This window comes from Arachis duranensis, chromosome 3 (genome assembly GCF_000817695.3).
Source record: "Arachis duranensis cultivar V14167 chromosome 3, aradu.V14167.gnm2.J7QH, whole genome shotgun sequence".
Taxonomy (NCBI): domain Eukaryota; kingdom Viridiplantae; phylum Streptophyta; class Magnoliopsida; order Fabales; family Fabaceae; genus Arachis; species Arachis duranensis.
This window is the reverse complement of record NC_029774.3, coordinates 78,058,137-78,072,929: the sequence shown is the minus strand read 5'-3', so window position 1 is coordinate 78,072,929 and position 14,793 is coordinate 78,058,137. Positions and strand designations below refer to the sequence as shown.

At 37.5% G+C, this 14,793-nt stretch overlaps 2 non-coding genes across 2 annotated transcripts; both read right to left on the bottom strand.

Moving 5' to 3' along the window:
- Positions 1 to 1,091: 1,091 nt before the first annotated feature.
- Positions 1,092 to 1,199, bottom strand: LOC127746463 (small nucleolar RNA R71). The gene has a single exon (XR_008008082.1). It is a non-coding gene; the product is annotated as a small nucleolar RNA R71 (small nucleolar RNA).
- Positions 1,200 to 9,287: 8,088 nt separating this feature from the next.
- LOC127746423 (small nucleolar RNA R71) lies at positions 9,288 to 9,394 on the bottom strand. The gene has a single exon (XR_008008042.1). It is a non-coding gene; the product is annotated as a small nucleolar RNA R71 (small nucleolar RNA).
- Positions 9,395 to 14,793: the final 5,399 nt, after the last annotated feature.

Below are 14,793 nucleotides of genomic sequence, written 5' to 3'. Positions count from 1 at the left end.
ATCATATCTTTTCAATCATATCTTTTCAAACATATCTTTTTCAAATCATATCTTTTTCAAAATCAATTTCAAAATCTTTTCTAACTTCTTATCTTTCCAAAATTGATTTTCAAATCTTTTTCAATTAACTAATTGACTTTTTGTTTGTTTTACAATTTCTTATCTTTTTCAAAACCACCTAACTACTTTTCTCTCTCTAATTTTCGAAAATCACTTTCCTCTTTTTTAAAATTCTTTTAATTAACTAATTGTTTCAAATTTTAATTTTAATTTTATTCCTTTTCTTAATTTTTGAATTTTAACTAATAATTAAAATAAAAACAAAAATATTTTTCTTTTTTCTTAATTAAAATTCGAATTTTCTTCTCTCTCTCATTTCTTTCTATTTTTTATTCATTTACTAACACTTCTCTTCATCTTAAAATTTGAACCCTCTCTTCCTCTCTGTGTTCGAATTTTTCTCTTCTCCTTCTTCTATTCTTTTCTTCTTCTACTCACATAAAGGAATCTCTATACTGTGACATAGAGGATTCCTTTTTCTTTTCTGTTCTCTTCTTTTTCATATGAGTAGGAGCACAGACAAGGATATTCTTGTTGAAGCAGATCCTAAACCTGAAAGGACTCTGAAGAAGAAGCTAAGAAAAGCTAAAGCACAACAATCCAAAGAAAACCTTATAGAGAATCTCGAAAAAGAAGACATCGCCGAACCCAATAACAAAGTAAGGAAGATGCTTGGTGACTTTACTGCACCAAATTCCAACTTCTATGGAAGAAGCATCTCAATCCCTGCCATTGGAGCAAACAACTTTGAGCTAAAGCCTCAATTAGTTTCTCTAATGCAATAGAATTGCAAGTTTCATGGACTTCCATCAGAAGATCCTTTTCAGTTCTTAACTAAATTCTTGCAGATCTGTGATACTGTTAAGACCAATGGAGTTGATCCCGAGGTCTATAAGCTTATGCTTTTCCCTTTTGCTGTAAGAGACAAAGCTAGAACATGGTTGGACTCTCAACCTAGAGATAGCTGAAACTCTTGGGATAAGCTGGTCACGGCTTTCTTAGCCAAGTTCTTTCCTCCTCAAAAGCTGAGCAAGCTTAGAGTGGATGTTCAAACCTTCAAGCAGAAAGAAGGTGAATCCCTCTATGAAGCTTGGGAAAGATACAAGCAACTGACCAAAAAGTGTCCTTCTGACATGCTTTCAGAATGGACTATCCTGGATATATTCTATGATGGTCTATCTGAATTGTCTAAGATGTCATTAGACCGTTCTGCAAGTGGATCTATTCACCTGAAGAAAATGCCTGCAAAAGCTCAGGAACTCATTGACATGGTAGTAAATAACCAGTTCATGTACACTTCTAAAAGGAATCATGTGAGTAATGGGACACCTCAAACAAAGAGAGTTCTTGAAATTGATGCTCTGAATGCCATATTGGCTTAGAACAAAATGTTGACTCAGCAAGTCAATATGATTTCTCAGAGTCTGAATGGTTTGAAAAATGCATCCAACAGTACTAAAGAAGCATCTTCTGAAGAAGAAGCTTATGATCTTGAGAACCATGCAATGACAGAGGTGAATTACATGGGTGAAGCCTATGGAAACACCTATAATCCCTCATGGTGAAATCATCCAAATTTCTCATGGAAGGATCAACAAAAGCCCCAACAAGGCTTTAATAATGGTGGAAGAAACAGGTTTAGCAATAGTAAGCCTTTTTCATCATCCTCTCAGCAACAGACAGAGAATTCTGAGCAGGGCCTCTCTAGCTTAGCAAACATAGTCTCTGATCTATCTAAGGCTACTCTAAGTTTCATGAATGAAACAATGTCCTCCATTAGAAATTTGGAGGCACAAGTGGGCCAGCTGAGTAAAAGAGTCACTGAAACTCCTCCTAGTACTCTCCCAAGCAATACAAAAAAGAATCCAAAAAGAGAGTGCAAGGCCATAACCTTACTTGGTGTGGCCGAACCTAGAGATGAGGAGGAGAACGTGAATCCCAGTGAGGAAGACCTCATAGGACGTCCTCTGGACAAAAAGGAGTTCCCATTTGAGAAACCTAAAGACTCTGAGGCTTATCTAGAGACCATAGAGATTCCATTGAACCTACTTCTGCCATTCATGAGCTCTGATGACTATTCCTCCTTTGTAGAGGATGAAGATATTACTGAAGAGAAAGTTGCTAAGTACCTTGGAGCAATCATGAAGATGAATGCCAAGTTATTTGGTAATGAGACTTGGGTGGATGAACCCCCTTGCTCACCAATAAACTGAATGACTTGGGTAGGCAAACATTACCACAAAAGAAATAGGATCCTGGTAAATTCTTAATTCCCTGTACCATAAGCATCATGACCTTTGAGAAGGCTCTGTGTGACCTGGGGTCAGGCATAAACTTAATGCCGCTCTCTATAATGGAGAAACTGGGAATCTTTGAGGTACATGCTGCCAAATTCTCATTAGAGATGGCAGACAAATCCATGAAAAAAGCTTATGGACATGTAGATGACGTGCTAGTAAAGGTCAAAGGCCTTTACATCCCTGCTGATTTCATAATCCTAGACACTGGGAAGGATGAGGATGAATCCATCATCCTTGGAAGACCCTTCCTAGCCACAGCAAAAGCTGTGATTGATGTGGACAGAGGAGAGTTGATCCTTCAATTGAATGAGGACTACCTTGTGTTTAATACTCAAGGATCTACCTCTGTAACCATGGAGAGGAAGCATGAAAAGCTTCTCTCAATGCAAAGTCAAACAAAGCCCCCACAGTCAAACTCTAAGTTTTGTGTTGAACCCCCACATTCAAACTCTAATTTGGTGTTGGGAGGTCCCAACAATACTCTGAACATCTGTGAAGCTCCATGAGAGCTCACTGTCAAGCTATTGACATCAAAGAAGCGCTTATTGGAAGGCAACCCAATTTTATTTGTCTATGTTATTTTCTTTTTTTAGGTTGATGATCATGTGGAGTCACAAAAACAACTACAAAAATTAAAAAAATAAAAAATAACATTAAAATTAGCACACCCTGGAAAAGAAACTTACTGGTGTTTAAACGCCAGTAAGGGTGGCAGAATGGGCGTTTAACGCCCAATCTGGCACCATTCTAGGCGTTAAACGCCAGAAAGAATCACCAGACTGGCGTTAAATGCCAGAAAGAAGCAACAAACTGGTGTTAAACGCCAGAAACAGGTTGCAGCCTTGCGTTTAACGCCAGGAAAGGAATAAAAGCTGGCGTTTAACGCCAGAAACAAGCCGCAGTCTGGCGTTAAACGCCAGGATTGCACAATAGGGGCGTTTTGCACGCCTAAAAGGAGTAGGGATGAGAAATCCTTGACGCCTCAGGATCTGTGGATCCCACAGGATCCCCACCTACCTGATCTCTCTCTCCCCCTCACACATCTCTATAACACTCTACCCAAAACACCACTCACCAATCAAATCTTATCCTCTTTCCTATATTTTCTTCACCAATCACCTCCATATCTCTTCCCCAAAACCCCACCTACCTCACTTTCAAATTCAAATACTTTTCCCTCCCAAACCCACCCAAGTCCATTCGGCCACTCTCCCTCCCTTTCCCTATAAATACCCCTCTTCACTCCTTCATTTTCACACATCACAAACACTCTTCTACCCCCTTAGCTGAACCTCTATCTCCCTCCATCTCCTCTATTTTCTTCTTTTTCCCTTCTTTCTTCCTTCTTTTGCTCGAGGACGGGCAAACCTTTTAAGTTTGGTGTGGTAAAAGTATTGCTTTTTGTTTTTGCATAACCATTTATGGCACCTAAGACCGGAGAAACCTTTAGAAAGAGGAAAGGGAAGGCAAAAGCTTCCACTTCCGAGTCATGGGAGATGGAGAGATTCATCTCAAAAGCCCATCACTAGAAAAGAGGATGGAGCAAATAAGAGAGCCCACTCATGGACCTCAACAAGAGCATGAAGAAGTTCCTTATCAAGAAATCCTTGAGATACCTTAAGGGATACATTTTCCTCCACACAACTATTGGGAGCAACTAAGGATAGGAGCACCAAAAGCAGATGGAGCAACAAAGGCAAGGAAGAGACATTGAGGAGCTCAAGCACTCTATAGGATTTTCAAAGAAGAAGTACTAGCCGCCATCACTAAGGTGGACCCGTTCTTTAATTTCCTTTTTCTTATTTTTTGTGTTTTTTGATTTTATGCTTTATGTGCTATCTATATTTGTGTCTTCATTACATGATCATTAGTGTCTAGTGTCTATGTCTTAAAGCTATGAATAACTCCATGAATCCTTCACCTCTCTTAAATGAAAAATGTTTTACTTACAAAAGAACAAGAAGTACTTGGATTTCAAAATTTATCTTGAAATTAGTTTAATTATTTTGACGTGCTGGCAATACTTTTTGTTTTCTGAATGAATGCTTGAACAGTGCATATTTTTTATAGTGAAGTTTATGAATGTTAAAATTGTTGGCTCTTGAAAGAATGATGAATGAAGAGAAATATTATTGATAATCTGAAAAATCATCAAATTGATTCTTGAAGCAAGAAAAAGCAGTGAATAACAAAAATAGCAAAAAAGGTGAAAAAAAGAGAAAGAGAAAGAAAAAGAAAAAGCAAGCAGAAAAAGCCAATAGCCCTTTAAACCAAAAGGCAAGGGTAAAAAGGATCCAAGGCTCTGAGCATTAATGGATAGGAGGGCCCAAGGAAATAAAATCCAGGCCTAAACGGCTAAATCAAGATGTCCCTAACCATGTGCTTGTGTTATGAAGGTCCAAGTGAAAAGCTTGAGACTGAGTGGTTAAAGTCGTGATCCAAAGCAAAAAGAGTGTGCTTAAGAACTCTGGACACCTCTAACTAGGGACTTTAGCAAAGCTGAGTCACAATCTGAAAAGGTTTACCCAGTTATGTGTCTGTGGCATTTATGTATCCGGTGGTAATACTAGAAAACAAAGTGCTTAAAGCCACGGCCAAGACTCATAAAGTAGATGTGTTCAAGAATCAACATACTAAACTAGGAAAATCAATAACACTATCTAAAATTCTGAGTTCCTATAGATCCCAATCATTCTGAATTTCAAAGGATAAAGTGAGATGCCAAAACTGTTCAGAAGCAACAAGCTACAAGCCCCGCTCATCTAATTAGAACTAAGTTTCGTTGATACTGTGGGATTCATTGTATATTCTCCTCTTTTTATCCTATTTTGTTTTCAGTTGCTTAGGGACAAGCAACAATTTAAGTTTGGGGTTGTGATGGGCGGATAATTTATACGCTTTTTGGCATTATTTTTAGATAGTTTAGTAGTTTTAAGTAATTTTTATTATATTTTTATTAGTTTTTAAGAAAAATTCACATTTCTGGACTTTACTATGAGTTTGTGTATTTTTCTGTGATTTCAGGTATATTCTGGCTGAAATTGAGGGACCTGAGCAAAAATCTGATTCAGAGGCTGAAAAAGGACTACTGATGCTGTTGGATTCTGACCTCCTTGAACTTGAAATGAATTTTTTGAAGCTACAGAAACCCAAATGGCGTGCTATTAAATGCGTTGGAAAGTAGACATCCAGGGCTTTCCAGAAATATATAATAGTCCATACTTTGTCGAGTTTAGATAACTCAAACTAGCGTTTAATGCCATCTTTCTGCCTTATTCTGGCGTTAAACGCCAAAAACAAGTTGCAAGCTAGAGTCAAACACCAGAAACAAGTTACAAACTGGCGTTTAACTTCAAAGAAGACCTCTACACGTGAAAGCTTCAATGCTCAGTCCAAACACACACCAAGTGGGCCCGGAAGTGGATTTCTGCATCATTTACTTATTTCTGTAACCCTAGTAACTAGTTTAGTATAAATAGAACTTTTTACTATTGTACTAGGGAGCTTTTGGAACATCTTTTGACCATTGTTCATGTTTTGGGAGGCTGGCCATTCGGCCATGCCTACCCTATTTTCACTTATGTATTTTCAACGGTAGAGTTTCTACACACCATAGATTAAGGTGTGGAGCTCTACTGTTCCTCGAGTATTAATGCATAGTACTACTGTTTTCTATTCAATTCATGCTTATTCTTATTCTAAGATATCCATTCACACACAAGAACATGATGAATGTGATGATTATGTGACACTCATCACCATTCTCACTTATGAACGCGTGATTGACAACCATTTCCGTTCTACATAAAGACAAGCTTGAATGTATATCTCTTGGGTTTCTAATCAACAATTCACATCGACTCCCCTCTGACAATGGGTCATCTGAATCCGAGATTAGAGTCTTCGTGGTATAGGCTAGAATCCATCGGCAGCATTCTTGAGATCTAAAAAGTCTAAACCTTATCTGTGGTATTCCGAATAGGATCTGGGATGGGATGACTGTGACGAGCATCAAACTCATGACTCTAGGGTGTGGTGACAGACGCAAAAGGATTGTAAATCCTATTCCTACACGATCGAGAACCAACAGTTGATTAGCCATACGATATCTGTGCATGGTATTTTTCATCCGAGACGATCAATCCAACAGTTGGTTAGCCGTACAGAAACCGTAGAGGACCATTTTCACTCAGAGGAAGGGAAGTAGCCATTGACAACGGTGACACCCAACATACAGCTTGCCATAGAAAGGACTATGAAGGATTGGATGAAGGCAGTAGAAAAGCAGAGATTCAAAAAGGAACAACGCATCTCCATACGCTTGTCTGAAATTCCCACCAATGAATTGCATAAGTATCTCTATCTTTATTTTATGTTTTATATATATTTTAATTATCAAAACTCCATAACCATTTGAATCCACCTGACTGAGATTTACAAGGTGGCCATAGCTTGCTTCAAGCCGACAATCTCCGTGGGATCGACCCTTACTCACGTAAGGTTTATTACTTGGACAACCCAGTGCACATGCTGGTTAGTTGTGCGAAGTTGTGAAAAAGAGTTGAGATTACAATTGTGCATACCAAGTTGTTGGCGCCATTGAGATCACAATTTCGTGCACCGGTACGCGTAAGTGATGCGTACGTGTACGAGTGATATTTTTGCAAGGTCCTGCGTACGCATGGACAAAGCGTGCGCGTGAAATTGACATTTTTGAAGACATGCGTAAGCATGGTTGATGCGTATGCGTGAAAGTGCTACTTTTGAAAGGCCACGTGCACACATGGATGAAGCGTACGTGTGGAAGAGCGCCATTGACACTAACGCTACACCTTTGACACCAACGCCGAAGACTACGCGTACGCGTGGGTGACGCATACGCGTGACAAAAGCCCAAAATAGTGATGACGCACATGCGTGGATGATGTGTACGCATGAGTGCACGAGCGTTATACTTTCCTCAGAAATGCTATGCCAGCCTGGGAGCAGAATATTCTATAGAGTGCCTAAAGGATTGTACCAACTAAAAGTCTGGATAGCCACTTTGAGACACTTGCAAGTGCACCTGAGGAGTTAGGAAATTTGTATAGATAGATGGTACCCTGAATCTAGGAGGGATTTCCTTTTTGGGGACTTTTGGAACTTTTATTTTTCTTTTATTTCTGTACTTAGTTTATTTTGTAGTTTTGATTTCGGTTGATACTTGAAGCCATGAGTAGCTAACCTCCCTCTTATTGGGGGAGGGAGCTCTATTGTACTTGATGGAATAATTGATAGTGAATTTCTTCTTCTCTTCATCTTCTCTTTGATTTGGTAGAAGGAATTTCGTTCTTCATGCTTAGTGTTCAATCATCTTGGAAAAGAGGTTGAATGCAAATTGGGTTTCATGGGAGCCGTGGAAAAGGAAACATGAAACCATGCTTGAAATCCCTTCTCACATTGAGTAGATCTGGGTTTTGGAATTAGATATGGTGACATGAAATCTACCCAAATATCTGGATCTATGAGGATGTGTGGTAAAATTAGGGACCAAGCTTATCTCTCTTTATGAGCAATTAGACTAAGGAATTGGCTGATTATCAAGATTTGAGAGATTGAATCACCAAGGAATTGGGGTTCAATCAATCATAATTGTCAAGAGGTCAATGAGTTGCATGATCGAAGATGAGATGATCTGAATTTAATCCAAAAAGAGCAATATCTCCCAACTCCAAAGAATCTTTCCCATTCTTATCTTCCCTATTCTTTTATAGCTTTCTTTAATTTCTTCTTTTAACCCATTCCTTGTTTATAATTCAGTCATTTATGTTTCTGCCATTTACTTTCATGTTCTTTACATTTCTGCACTTTATTGCTTTCCTTTATCTTTAAGTTATTTATAATTTTGATCTTTAGAATTCTGCACTCAACAATTCTTCTTGATTAGCTTGACCAAATCACCCAGTAACTAAAGTTGTTCAATCAATCAATCTCTGTGGGATTCGACCTCACTCATTGTGAGTTATTACTTGACAATAATTTGGTATACTTGCCATGGACGGGTTCATTATCGTGATATAGTGAATTTTTGGTCATCAAGTTTATGGCGCCGTTGTCAGGGATTGATCTTGAATTGACAATGATTAAATTCATGGGTTTTTAGATTAAGCATTTTTATTTACTTTGTTAATCATTTTAATTTTAGTCCTTTAATTTTGTTATTTCTTTTAAGCATTTGAATTCTCAATTGTTAATTGTATATATAACCACTCTAACAAGAAGCACATTAACTGTTTGATGCTCTGCATCAACCAAACTTGACTTACCCACCCTGCTTCCAAGAGGGTGTTCATCTTTGTTTTAGATTGTGTTTTGTATTGTGTATGACAGGGACGAGAGGAGTTGTAACCTCCTACGATTCTGAACCCGAGAGGACATTTTTAAGATTGAAAAGACAGGCAGTGGCAAGAGGCAAAAGGGTGGTTGGTGAAGAAGAAGAGAATCCAACCCAAAACATGGAAGGTGAAGCACACAATCATCAAGATGAAGTAGTGGGCAACCATGCTCCCCCACAAGAAAGGAGAGTGCTAGGCTCTTATATCGATCCTAATCCTGGGAATTGTGGGAGCAGCATCTTGAAACCCACCATACATGCCAACAATTTTGAGCTCAAACTGCAGCTAATTACTCTTGTTTAGAATAACTTTTCATTTGGAAGAAATGCTCAAGAAGATCCAAATCAACATCTAACTACATTCTTGAAAATCTGTGACATAGTGAAGGCTAATGGTGTTTACCTTGACACCTATAAACTTCTTTTGTTCCCCTTTTTCTCTTAGGGATAAAGCATCTAAGTGGTTGGAATCCTTTCCCAAGGAGAGTTTGACAACTTGGGAAGAGGTGGTGAATAAGTTCTTGGCAAAATTCTACCCTCCCCAAAAAGTTATCAACTTGAGAAGTGAGGTACAAACATTTAGACAACAAGATGGGGAGACTCTCTATGAAGCATGGGAAAGGTACAAAGAGTTGACAAGAAGGTGCCCTCCGGACATGTTCAATGAGTGGGTACAGTGATGAGGGAAAAACGATTCCACACAAACTCACCGGCAAGTGTACCGGGTCGCATCAAGTAGTAATAACTCACAAGAGTGAGGTCGATCCCACGGGGATTGATGAATTGAGAAATTTTAATATGGTGATGAATTTATTTAAGCGAATATTTGGTAAATTGAGTGAAATTTGATTAACAGAAGTAAAATTGCAATTGAACTAGAGTGTAGAATGAAAATTGACAGAATCCTAAAGTGCAGAAGAAGTAAATTGCAGAAACTTAAAGTACAAGAAAGTAAATGAGCTGAAACTTAAATTGCAAGAAAGGTAAATGACTGAAACTTAAAGTGCAAGAAATTTAAATTGCTGAATCTAAAGTGCTAGGAAACTTAAATTGCTTGAAGAATAAAAGGATTTGGGTATAGGAATTTAGAACAAGACTAGTATTGTAAATTGCAGTAAAACAGAGAATTATGAGACAAAAAGATTCAGATCAGGATCTCAGTAGCAAAACAGAATTGGAAAATTGTAGAGAATAAAAACAGCGAGAAAACTTGGATCAATTCTGAAATCCTAAAGAGAAATTGACAATTTCAGTGAAGTAACATAATCAGAAAGAAGAAATTGCAGAAGAGAGAACGAAACAGAAAAGAAAATTAAGATCAGATTTATAATTCTTAGAACTATAAAAAGGAAAAGTAAAAGATGATTCTCAGATGAAGAATTTTAGTGGTGTTCTTCAATCTCAGTTCAAGACCCAAAACAGAAAATAAAAGTTGCAGAAGAGAAAACAAAATAGAAAGAAAACTTAGATCTGATCCCAATTCTAAAACTCTCAAAAGGAAAAATTAAAAGAGAAAAGCCAAAAAGAAGGTCTTTAGATATAATCTCTAACTCTAAAATTCAAAAAGGAAAATTTTAAAGAGAGAAAAAAAGTTCCTTCTCAAATGAAATTTGTTCCTATTTATACACTTTCAATTTCAATCATCAAAACTTGGAGTCGGCTTTTGTTGGTTTGGCCTTATATGAAGTGGGTTAGGGTGCATGCTTACTCCCATGGGAATGCTTAGTTCACAAAATGAGTGCAGCGTTTGTTTTTCCTTGCGTGCTCCTTTGGTGCGCAAATTTCCTTACTAGTGCTCATTTAGTGAGTGCTACATTGATTTGTTGAGCGCTGCACCTTGCGTGCTTCTTTGGTGCGCAAATTTCTTTACTAGCGCTCTCTTAGTGAGTGCCAAGTTAACTTAGTGAGCACTCCTCAACACGTACGGACAGCAAAAAGCTTGCTTCCAAGCTGAAATTCCCCGAAAACACTCCCTTAGTGAGCGTAGCGCTTCCTTTGGAAATGAGTGCCAGCCATGTTTGCTATTGAGCGTGGTGTTCCTTCTCTGAACGTAACGCTTTACTGTTTGCTTCCCCCTTTCTTTATTTCTTCACCTAAAAGTAATCAAACAAGAAATCAAAGTCTCACCAAAATCACAAGGTCCTTGCACCATTCATAAAATCAATTAATTCTTGCATAAACCTAATGATTTTGTATAAAATAAATGATGTTTGATTAACTCAAAATAATCATGAAATTCTACTACAACCACTTACTTATTGTGCAAGAAAGTGCATAAAATCTAATGAAACAATTGAAAAATACTTGTAAAACTAGCATAAGATGACTTGTCATCACAACACCAAACTTAAATCTTGCTTGTCCCCAAGCAAGCACTAAACATGAGAAGAAATGAAATAAAATAGATAAGTATATATGTCCTTATTTAGCAGGTAATAAAATTTGGTTCATGGGGTTTTATGCAGAAAAAATGTAGCTCAATTATTCTTAGTTGTCAGATATGAAATATCTCTTTGAGGATTCACTAGAGTTGCTGCTATAATTCCTTGTTCTTTTATTGATCCCTGTTAGATTTTTCTTTCTTTCTTTTGCTTCAGAAGCTTATTTCTTAATGGTAGCTCAGTGGCAAGTGTTGCAGTAGCCTTTTGGCTCAATTTTTCTCAACACCTCTTCACTACAGACAATTGGCTTACGATTCTTCTTAGAAACATTGATGCCCAGCACCTCTTTGGGTTACTAAATGCTTTGTAGCTAGGTTGCTCTTGATAATGGACTTTCAGTTGGTAATTCTGGATTAGTTAACACAAGTTATCAAGTTATAAAAGACTCCTCAAAACCTAATTGTCCAAGCATATCCTAGTACAAACGGCACCACAGGCATATATCCTAAGTTCCAAGCTATTGGTGTCTAGCCTTATTATTTGTTTCTTTCATTCTTGTTGCTAATTCTTATCTTTTCTTTTCTTACTTTTCCTCATTCTCCAGGGATATTTATTAATTGAAAGTTTTATAGCAACAACTGAGTTCACACTACAAGGGACATTCTATTTTGCAGCTTTTATTATTGAACTTATCATCTAATCAAGCAATCAACACCATTGGACTTTATTTTTACTCCTACGACATTGGACAATTACTTTCTGTTTCAATCATTTTCTCTTATTCATGCAGAGGAAACAAGACAGAATTTAGTGCAGATGAGTGATAACAAGCATAATGCAGATCCTAATAAGAAATCTACTAAGACATGAAAGTACAGAACATAACATATTTGGAGGCATATCATGTTTCAGATATGCATCATCCTTATTTAATTAAAACTATAAAAGGGACTCCACCACCTCTAATTTTTGTGCTCTTTTCCTTTGCTAGATTCTCCTTTCTTCTTTGGCTCATGCTTTCGCTTCTTGTTTGTTTCTTGGGGTTCTTCAACAGGTTCTAGGGAGAATCGAGATGGATTCACTTTTTCCCGTAGTCCAGCATCTTGTAATTGATGGTGTTTTTGTGGAAAAACGAATTTCAAAACACATAGATCTAACCGGCAAGTATACCGGGTCGCATCAAGTAGTAATAACTCACTTAGAGTGAGGTCGATCTCACAGGGGTTGATGGATCAAGCAACTTTAGTGGGTGATTAGTTTAGTCAAGCTAACATTGGTGAATTGGGTGAAAAGTGACCAACAAAATGTAAATTGTAGGAAATTTAAATTGTAGAAAGGAAATGACAAGAAACGTATAGAGCAAGGAATGTAAATTGGCAAAATCTTAAATAACAAGAAAAGTAAATTGCATGAAAAGTAAAGGGGGCTGGGTGCTGAAAAATTAAATGAAAGCAGCAAATTAGAACTCAGATCAATTGCAGAAAATTAAACTTGCAGGAAAAATAAATTGGAAGCAGTGCAACAGAAAGTAAAAATTGCAGAAAAGGAAATTGTAGCAGAAAAGTAATTCAGCAAGAAAACTCAGTTCAATTGCAAAATCTAAAAAGACAAGTGAAGATCTCAGGGGATCAAAGAGACTAGAAAACAAGTCTAGATCTCAAACCCTTCCTTGATTCAATAGCAAACAGATTGAAGAAGAAATGAAGATGGAAGCAGTAAATGAAAACTTTGATTCAAATTCTTAGTTCACTGAAATTTTGCATAAAAAGAAGAACAAGAAAAGTTGCGGATCAAGAGTGAAGCAGAATTCCTTCAATTCTCAATCCATAATTCAAATTCAAAAAGAAAAACTAAAAGAGAGAGCTCTCTACTCCTAATGCTCCCTAGTGGAGCCAGCCTACTATGCTCTCTATTAGAGCCAACCTTTTTTCTAAAATGAAATGATGCCTTTTTATAGGCTTTTACAAACATGACAAATGAAAATGAAATTGAAAGCAAATTACAAAGAAAATGAAATTTCTAATCAAATTGTTTCTTGTGCCTTTGAGTGATGTCAATTGGGCTTTTGGCCTTGATGGAATTGGGTTGAAGATAGCCTCTGTTGATTGCTCTTGACCTTGGGAAATATTTAAGCTTTGAACTGGGCCATGAACCATTCAAGTTTGAGTCAAAGTTTGAGGCAAAATTTGACTCAAACTTATTTGCCAAACTCATCATGCAGATCGCCCTTTTTACTGTCATTGGCGTTTGAGTCCAAGTTTGAGGCCCAACTTGGACGCAAACGTTGACACTTGTTGCACATCAAGTCTTGGGATGCTACTTTGTCCTCTTGTCAACATTGCCAATTTCATGCCCACTATAGACTATTATATATGGTTGGAAAGCTCTGAATATCAGCTTTCTAACTCAATTGAAATCACCTCAATTGGACATCTACAATTCAAGTTATGCTCCGTTGAAGGGGACAGGGTCGCTGGCTTTGGTGTGCAACGTTTGAGGCGACGTTTGCCTCAAACGTGGTCGAAAATGCCAGATTCTGGAGGCTCAAACGTATTGTCCACCCAATACTATTATATATTGTTGGAAAGCCCTGAATGACTACTTTCCAATGCCATTGGGAGCGCATAGTTTGGAGCTTCACAGCTCGAGTTATACTCCATCGAAGGTGCAGAGGTCAGTTGGCCTCACTGCAGGTTGACACCATATTCGTTTATGCACATTTCGGGGCAGTTTTCCCCCTCAATTTTAGTGTCCATCATACAGTGCTATATATGTTTGGAAAGCTCTTGATTTCTACTTTCCATTGCCATTTGAATCACCTCATTTGGAGCTCTGTAGCTCAAGTTTTTCTTGTTGGAAGTGTACCCCTTCAGGTTGTGAGGAGCAACGTTTGACCTCAAGTTTGAGGCAAATGTTGGCGCAAACTTGGCATGCATCCAGGGTGAAGTTGTGCTCTTCCTCACGTTTGAGTCCAAGTTTGAGGCAAACTTGAGCTCAAACATGAATTCCTTTCTTTGCTCTTTGCCATTCCCCTTTTCTTTAACCTTCTTCCAAGCCTTTTTCCACCTATCATCAATCAACAAATGCATCAAAGCTATGCTAAAATCATGAGACTTCTTCTTATTCTTGAAATATAAGCAATTATAGCACAAAACCTCATGAAAATACATCAATTTACTCATGGTTGATTGAATCCAAGGAAACATGAAATTCCACCCAAATGGCTTACTTATTGCATAAGAATGCATGAAAACCAAGTAAAAAAAACTAGTGAAAAAGCATAGGAAAACATGACATGGTGACATGTCATCACAACACCAAACTTAAACCTTGCTTGTCCTCAAGCAAGAAAAGAATCATGCAGTAGTGATTGACAATCCAAGGTAAGAAGAATAGTAACTCAATTTTCATGGTAAGCTAGTTTTCAATGCATGCTACAATTACAGAAGAGATCTAAATGATTGACGCTTCCATCTAACTCAATTTATGAAATCTTTTTCTTATAATTCTTCCTTGAAACAAGCTTTTAAAATGTTTTTTTTAGCTTCTCCTTTTGGGTACTTTGCCCCATGAGTTGATAACAAAGCTACGATTCTAAATGCTTTGTTTTCAAGTATTACCACTTGATACATAAGCACCACAAGCATTTGAATTAGAGGACTTTATTGAGCTCATTTTT